The sequence below is a fragment of the Mustela nigripes genome, chromosome 6, assembly GCF_022355385.1.
Source record: "Mustela nigripes isolate SB6536 chromosome 6, MUSNIG.SB6536, whole genome shotgun sequence".
NCBI lineage: Eukaryota > Metazoa > Chordata > Mammalia > Carnivora > Mustelidae > Mustela > Mustela nigripes.
In genome coordinates, this window is record NC_081562.1 from 92,474,410 (window position 1) to 92,482,907 (window position 8,498).

Sequence of the window (8,498 nt, forward strand, 5' to 3'; positions counted from 1 at the left end):
GTCACACAGAAAAAATTGTGTCAGTGTTTTATGGCAAAAAAACATTAGCATTTAAAAATGTAGGACTAGAGGGGCGCCTGGGTGGCTCAGTGGTTTAAGCCTCTGCCTTCGGCTCGGTCATGGTCTCAGGGTCCTGGAATACAGCCCCGCATCGGGCTCTCTGCTCAGCAGGGAGCCGGCTTCCCTTCCTCTCTCTCTCTGCCTGCTTCTCTGCCTACTTGTGATCTCCGTCAAATAAATAAATAAAATCTTAAAAAAAAAAAAATGTAGAACTAGGGCGGTGCCTGGCTGATTCCGCCCCTCTTGATTTCGGGTCGTGAGTTGGAGCCCCACATTGGGTGTAGTGATTACTAAAAAAAAAAAACAGTAATTTTTTAATAAATGTAGGTATAGGGTTTTGGGGGTTATTATTATTATTTTTTAAATCTCTACAGTCCACGTGGGGCTTGAACTGCACCCTGAGATCAAGAGTGGCATGCTCTTTAGATTCAGCCAGGTACCCATGAAGATGAGAGGATTGGAAGTGAAATGAATGTGAGGATTAGGAGAAAATTTTTTATTCCTTGCAGCAAGATGCGAAACAAATATCTCCATTTAAGAAGCCAAGGCTAGGACACAGAACCTGCCCAAGATTGCATAGTTAATTGAGCTGGGCTAAGGTTTGAACCCAAGTCTTACCCAAAAGCCCAAGTCCTTCTATGCATCAGGCTGCTTCCCCTTAAATGATTTAACACAATGAGGGCCTAGAAGAATGTCTAGCACATAAACAGATATTCAGTTAATGTTAGTAGAAATTGAAGCATCTGACTTTTTTAAAGGATCTGAGAGTGGTGGGTGGGAGCACTAGAGATTGTGGAGCCCAGTGAGCTGAGAGGAAGTTCTGGGAAGGAGGTTACTGATGGGGAAGTTTCAAGCTTTCAAATACAAAGTATTTTTAAAAAGTCAAAATGGGTCTGAGCTATGCTCAGGAGAAGAAATTTCATCCTCAAAGAGAAAAGTCTAGGTTACCCCTGCTGCAGTAGTCATCGTGTCTCTCTCACGCACATTCCCCCGCTGACCTGGAGAGGTCAGTATCAACAGTACTAAATCACATAGATACTATGTATGCCTGATGTCATGCAATGAAAATGGCATTTAGTGTCTGTGGTTTTCCTCCCCCAAACCCATAAAACTAACCTAATCTTGAGGAAAAAAATAAATTCCAATAGAGGGTCAAACTAAAAAATACCTGACAAGTACTCCTCAAAACTATCAAGGTCATCAAAAACAAGGAAAGACTGAGAACTTGTAACAGCCAGCTATTTCTAGATAGAAAAAATATTAGGTAAAACTCAGAAAATCTGAATAAACTGTAGACTTTTCATTAATAATAACATAAGAATACTGGTCCATTAATGTTGGCAAATGCACCACACTGGTAAAAGGCAACAATAGTGAAACTGAATATATGGTATAGGGGAACTCTCTATATTATCTTCTCAATTTTTCTGTAAATTCAAAAGTTCTTTTTTTTAAAGATTTTATTTATTTATTTGACAGATCACAAGTAGGCAGAGAGGCAGGCAGAGTGAGAGAGGAGGAAGCAGGTTCCCTGCTGAGCAGAGAGCCCGATGTGGGGCTCAATCCCAGGACCCTAGGATCTTGACCTGAGCCAAAGGCAGAGGCTTTAAACCATTGAGCCACCCAGGTGCCCCTCAAAAGTTCTTTTTAAAAAGATTTTATTTATTTGACACAGAGAGAGAGATCACAAGGAGGCAGAGATGCAGGCAGAGGGGGAAGGGGAAGCAGGTTCCCCGCTGAGCAGAGAGCCCTATGTGGGGCTTGATTCCAGGACCCTGAGATCATGACCTGAGCAGAAGGCAGAGGCTTAACCCACTGAGCTATCTTGGTGCCCCATGTAAATTCAAAAGTTTTAAAAAACAAACATGCACACACACACATGCACACACACACACGCACACACACCTCATTTTCTACTAGGCCCCAAATTGTCACCATTCAGAGCTCACTCTTTGGTTTTGAATAAAGGCCAGAGAACAGAGGAACTAATTCCAGATTTGGGAACTAATTCCAGAAGATCACTGACCATTGACTTTTGCAATGGAGATATACAATAATGAGACTGTATTGCCCATAAAAACATTCCACCTTACCATCCAAAAAAGTTCTGACACTTCAAGGTAGTCACAAAAGAAGCTTTTAGCTTTATTTTACCATGAGGACACTGCTCAAAACACTTTAAAGAATCTGCTTCTGGGGGTGCCAGTCTGGATCAGTAAAGCATGTGACTCTTGATCTTGGGGTTGTAAATTTGAGCCCCACATTGGATGCAGAGATTACTTAAAAATAAAATCTTAAGGGACACCTGCATGATTCAGATGGTTAAACATCTCTCCTAGCTCAGGTCATGATCTCAGGGTCCTAAGGATAAAGGCCCCCAAATCCATGGGGAGTCTGCTTCTCCCTCTCTCCCTGCCTCTCCCTCTGCCTGTGCTCTCTGTCTCTCTCTCAAATGAATAAATACAATCTTTAAAAATAAATAAAATAAATAAAATCTTTTAAAAAGGAGTCATTTTCAGAGTCTATAGCACACAATGCAATGAATATTCATTATCTGCAGGTGGATCTGATGTATGCAAATAGCCAAAAACTCAGACCAAGACTGTTGAGTAAATGGAGTGGAAAATCTGGATAGTAAATGTGTTTTAGAATATTTTTGGATTTTAGAAAGGTAATATGGTGCATATACAACATATAGGGCAACAATCCCAATGGGGCCTAGGACAGCAGCCTGTAATCAAACAAATTAATTTTTCTGCATTGAGACATAATTATTCACACTGGGATAAACAAAAGTGGGATAAATGAAACTATAAACAACTTGATATAAATTTCGGAGGTGTGCCACAAGTAAGTTCGGGTCAGATTAGGTTGTGGTGTCAAATGAGTTAAGAAAAAGTTTTTGTTTTCACAATTATTATTTTTTTACTCTAGGAGAATTACAGACCATAAAAATTTGATGAAGACACTCCATTTCAACTCTTCAGTCGCCCAAGCTAGAATCCCAGCTACTTGAGCTATTTGTATACATCTTACCACTTGAACCACTTTAATTTTCTCCAAGCTGGTTTCCTTGTGGTTTTTGCAACCATAAAACCCTTCATCCACACTACTCTTAAATGCAGATCTGCCTGTGTCACTTCCATATTACAAAGTCCTTATGATTCCCTAGTTTCTCCAGTGATGAAGCCCCGGGTCTTGACTGTGATCTAAAACATAGATGTAAAGAAACTAACTACAACTGGGCTGTTCAAAGTTTGTTACCAATCTGCAATGGAAGTATTTCAGAAATTAAGTGTAAGCATTTAGAAACTTTTCTTGCAGTTTGACAGAGAATTTTTGTATTTGTTGAATCTAATAAAAATATGGACTTTGTTTTACTTTTCTTTTTTTTTTTTTGATTTTTTTTTAAGATTATTTATTTATTTATTTGACAGAGAGAGATCACAAGTAGATGGAGAGAGAGGCAGGCAGAGAGAGAGAGGGGGAAGCAGGCTCCCTGCTGAGCAGAGAGCCCGATATGGGACTCGATCCCAGGACCCTGAGATCGTGACCCGAGCCGAAGGCAGCGGCTTAACCCACTGAGCCACCCAGGCGCCCCTGTTTTACTTTTCTAACAATTCATGTTTGGTGTATTTTACAGAAGTAGGGAACAATAGATTAGAATTTTTAAAAGGTTTTATTTATTTACTTAAGAGAGAGAGAGAGCACAAGCAGGGGAAGCAGGAGAGAGAGAAGCAGGCTCCCTGCTGAGCAGGGAGCCCAATGCAGGGCTCAGTCCCAGGACCCTGGGATCATGACCTGAGCTGAAGGCAGACACTTAACCAACTGAGCCAACCAGGCGCCCTGGAATTTGTTTAATTGGTCCTTTGCCATAGTTTGAGAAAGCACAAGTCTAAAATACACTTAATAAAATGGCCTTCTACACCTCCCTTGGCTGGTTTTCTTCTAAAGATTTTATTTAGTAGGGTATGTGTTGTAATGAGCACTAGGTATTATGTAAGACTGATGAATCACAGATCTTACCCCCTGAAACAAGTAAGACATTATATGTTAATTAATTGAATTTAAATGTTAGAAAAAGTAAAAAAATATATTTATTTATTTTTAAAATTTTTATTTATTTACTTGACAGATAGAGATCGCAAGTAGGCAGAGAGGCAGGGAAGCAGGCTCCCTGCTGAGGGGAGAGCCCGATGCAGGGCTTGATGTGGGGCTTGATCCCAGGACCCTGGGATCATGACCTGAGTGGAAGGCAGAGGCTTTAACCCACTGAGCCACCCATGAATCCCTTATTTATTTATTTATTTATTTGAGACAGAAAGAGAAAGCGCACACATAGGCATGGAAGGGGAGGGGGTGGAGGACCAGAGGGAGGACAACTTGACTCCATGCTGAGCACTGAGCTGGTACGGAGACAAATCCTACAATCCTGAGATCATGACCTAAGCTGAAACCAAGAGTAGGACACTGTAACTGACTGAGTCAATCAGGTGCCCCTCCCGGGGCGGCCTATCCAGCAATAATGAATAATTTCTTTATTTTTTTAAAGATTTTTATTTATTTGACAGAGCAAGAGAGACCTGAGCCAAAGGCAGAGGCTTAACCCACTGAGCCACCCAGGTGCCCCAATAATGAATAATTTCTAGTTTCTGAAATATATTCTGTTTCATATCTCCATGTAAGTTTCCATTCTAATCTGACTTGACTGGCCCTAGAAATATTCATACATCAATATCCTAGGCTACATCAAGTACTTTGGATGCCTGTCTAAACCAGTTTCCTACAACACCAGAAGACATCAGTTGCCCCCTATTCTTCTGTCATTATTGGGTACCCCTTTTGTTGCACTATCTCCCTACCTCCTTCAAGGCAGAGGTTAGGATTATTTGTCTTCACCTGGTGAAGCATCTCTTGTAAAATGACTAACTGAAGGAGAACACTCCTTAGACCACAATTATAACATGTTACAAAGAGAAAAAAATGAGGATCTTTATTTTATATTCATATTTTTCTGTTACTAGCAAAGATTTCAGTCTCCTACCTTTCCCATCTGGGTATGAATTAATTTACCAGAACACTGGACATTTTATTTTTTTAATTTAAGTAAACTCTGCGCCCAACCTGTCGCTGCAGCTCACCACCCCAAGATCAAGAGTCACATGCTATACTGACTGAGCCAGTCACATGCCCCACAACAGTGGACATTTTCGAAGACCAAGGGGCCACACTTGCGAGATTCACTGGAAACTTTAAGTAAAGGAGACCTCTTCACTTAATAGTTTAGCCCAGATTTGGCCCCTTTTGGAGCAAAATGTGTCAATCGCCCTTTTCAGACCAGGAAATAGCATCATTAATGCATTCATTTCAAAGGGCCCACCAGAGAGCAGACCAGCGCTAGAGAAGTCTTGCGCTGAGGGAGAGACAAGCAAGTATAATTGAAAGGCTTACAAAGAGCCTTGAGGCCTCTGAGGGATGGAAGGAATTAATTCTGCCTGGTGAGGGAGTGGGGCATGAGGGAGGATGACATTTGAGCCAGACCCTGCTGAGCGAACTTGATTTGGCCTGGTAAAAACATAGTGGAGGGGAATGTGAGCAGTGCAATCTGCTAGATGAAAATCTGCACGTGCCCAGGAATGACAATCCTTCTGGTTAGCAATTTCCTCACTCCTCTTCCACCCACTTCTTCACACTCTTTCCCCCTGTTCTTGGAAAATTGGGACTGGGGATACTGTTTCCCTTCCTGGAAGAGACCGGTGTAGACAATAATTAATCCTTGATTAAATGGGATCCCTTGCTACGCTATGCGCTATGCGTAAACTCTGAGAACACTCGGATGGGGAGGGGGAAGCAGGTGAGTCAGGTAGGGAGGGGTCCTGATCCACACTGGGGAGAATAGGGCTCACGGAGAAAAAAAGGAGAAATAAAATTTTTGTATTTGTGCAACACCTTTTATCATCCCCCCCCTTTTATCTTTGTTTTTCTGTAGCTTCTCATAGTCTCGGTCTCTTTGTCTCTGTCTCTCTCCAATTGCAAAAGGCTGGAAATTCCTAGTTCTCAACGGAAGGGAGTAGGAGGGGAGTTGGGGGTGGCAGGAGTGGGAGGGAAGCGAAGAACAGACGTCTCAGCAGCTCCGGCTGCGGGGGCGCTCTGGGCCTCTTGCGGGGCTTCACAAGTCAATGATTTTTTTTTAAATGTACATATTTTTAAATCCACACATAGGGGCTCACATACAAACCTAGAGAGAGACAGAGACACAGATACACAATTCGATGTAAAGAAACATATAAATACATTATCTGAGGATACAGAGGCACAAACTAGCAATAACGTCTTAAATTTGCTTGGCACTTTACAGAGTCTTCATACACATCTTCTCATTTGAACCTCACGACAACCCTGAAAAACAAAGATACAAACCCTCAGGAGTTCCACTCTCCCACACAGGTTCACACCCAGGGAGACCCCCTACTTATTACTCCCCTAGGGGACTGGGCAAGCCCAGGTCTTGGGGCTGGTCTCCCTTTCTCCCTCTCTGGCCGAATATCCGCCCCCAGAATAAAAAAGTGGAGGACCCGGAATCGGCTCCTCCCTCGTCCCCTTTCCCGGACTGGGACCCAAGGGCCCAGCGTCCAGCTGGTTACCCTCGCCGGCTTCACTCGCTACTCCGCCCTCTTTCCTGGGCCTGCGTCTCCCTCCGGACCCGGGGGCTCAGCACCGCCCCAAAGGGGCCCGGGTGGGAGGGAGGGGGGCGCCTGAAAGAGGCTGCGTGGGCGGAGGATGTGCGTCACGGGGCGCGTGGGCAGGGGGAGGGAGGAGGCACGTGGAAACCCGGGGCCAGCGGCTGGCAGCCCAGGCTCCAAAATAACCAGAGAAGAGTGGGGGAGGGGGTGCCCACACACTTCAGAGAGGGTCGGGGAGAGTCCCGGGAGGGAGCCCGTCTAGCCGCGCCTTCCAGTTGCAGAACTGGGGATGGGGAGTTGGGGGAGGAGGGATCTGCGCTTTCCTATTACCTCCTCACTGCGTTTGGGGCTGAAGGAGAAGTGAATCTTAGGTACCGAAATCCCACCCCGGGATGCACTCCCCCTCTTCTGCCCCCACCGGAGACGGAAAGGTCCCCCTGCTGAGCCGGAATGTAGAACTAGTCCCGGCCCACGCCGCCCACGCCTAGCCAGGCCCCGAGCCACTCAGAAGTGCGGAATGGCGGGGCGGGGCTGAGGTTTCGGACCAAGGAGAACCTGACCCCCGGCCGGTCCGCTCGGTTCCCCATCCACCATGCCTTCATTTTGTCGGGGCCTCGAGCCAGGACCGGCCCTCAGAGCCCCTGCTGGCCCCCCACCCCCACCCCCACCCCCACCCGACCTCCCAGCCGTGGGCGGGAGTGTAATGGGAACCAGATGGGGCTAGGAGAAACAAACGGGGAGGGTGGGTTGCGGAGGGGGGCTAGGCTCCTTGAGGGAGCTCCTCCCTCCAACTCCTCCGCAGGGAGCCACGTCGGACTCTCCGGCCTCCCGCCCATCTTCCATTAGACTCTCTAGAGCGCAGGTCCCTAAAAACGTCCGCAGAATGGATGTTCTCCCTACCCCAGCTTTGCCACAGAATTCCCGAGGAGCAGGTCCTCATCCTTAACAAACAGGGTGCGACGAGTAGAGGAAGGAGGGGTACCTCCTTCCATCCCCGCCTGACCAATGCTCTAACAGCCCGACGCGACTGATCGACGCGTTAGCTTCTACCATAACCCTCCCATTCCTGTACCCCAAACTTCGACAGGGACTCGAGGCAGGGATGGAGGCCTGGGTTTCTGAGCAGGGGCCTTCAAATGACTCCTTTTGCAGCAGAGTAAGAGTGCTGGGATATCCGAGGAATTCCTGCAGAGACCCGCGCTCGCAGACCTGCCCTAAGCGCACACTCAAGGGGAGTCGGATGCACGCCCGAGAGGAGCCGCGCACCCCAAGACTCCGCCAACTTTTTCCCGGCTCATTCCTAGCAATCCCACGTACAGCATCGCGAGGCCGGAGTGTGGGCAGCGGGCGTCCGCGTAGTTGTTGAGGCTCGTGTGCACGTTCGTGCGCTTCTCCGTGTTTTTGTGTACCCGCGCGTGGTTGTGAAACTCCGCTCTCCGCTCGGAGGGGTAGGAGCGGGCGGGGAGGGCGATGTAGGAATGTCGCCGGCTGGGCGCTCACGTGGGTACGTGGGCGCGAAGAGGGCCGGCTGTGCATCCGGCGTGGGCGGCGCGGAGCGACCTCGCCCCGCCCGCCGGGTCCCCAAGCCCGACCTCCCGCAGCTCGGCCTCGGTCACCTCAGTCCCAAGCTCGGCGCCGCAGCTCCGAGTCCCCGCCTCCGCCTCCCGCTCCACGCCCCCTCCCCCTAGTCTCCGCCTCTCTCCGACGCTCAGCCGCGGCGCCTCCACCGCCGGCCCCAAGGCCCTGGCGCCCGCC

General features: G+C 47.4%; 1 long non-coding RNA gene across 1 annotated transcript; it reads right to left on the bottom strand.

Moving 5' to 3' along the window:
* Window positions 1-6,328: 6,328 nt before the first annotated feature.
* On the bottom strand, window positions 6,329-8,489 carry LOC132020785 (uncharacterized). The gene is made up of 2 exons (XR_009405083.1): window positions 8,061-8,489; window positions 6,329-6,459 (listed from the first exon to the last, which is right to left on the bottom strand). It is a non-coding gene; the product is annotated as an uncharacterized LOC132020785 (long non-coding RNA).
* Window positions 8,490-8,498: the final 9 nt, after the last annotated feature.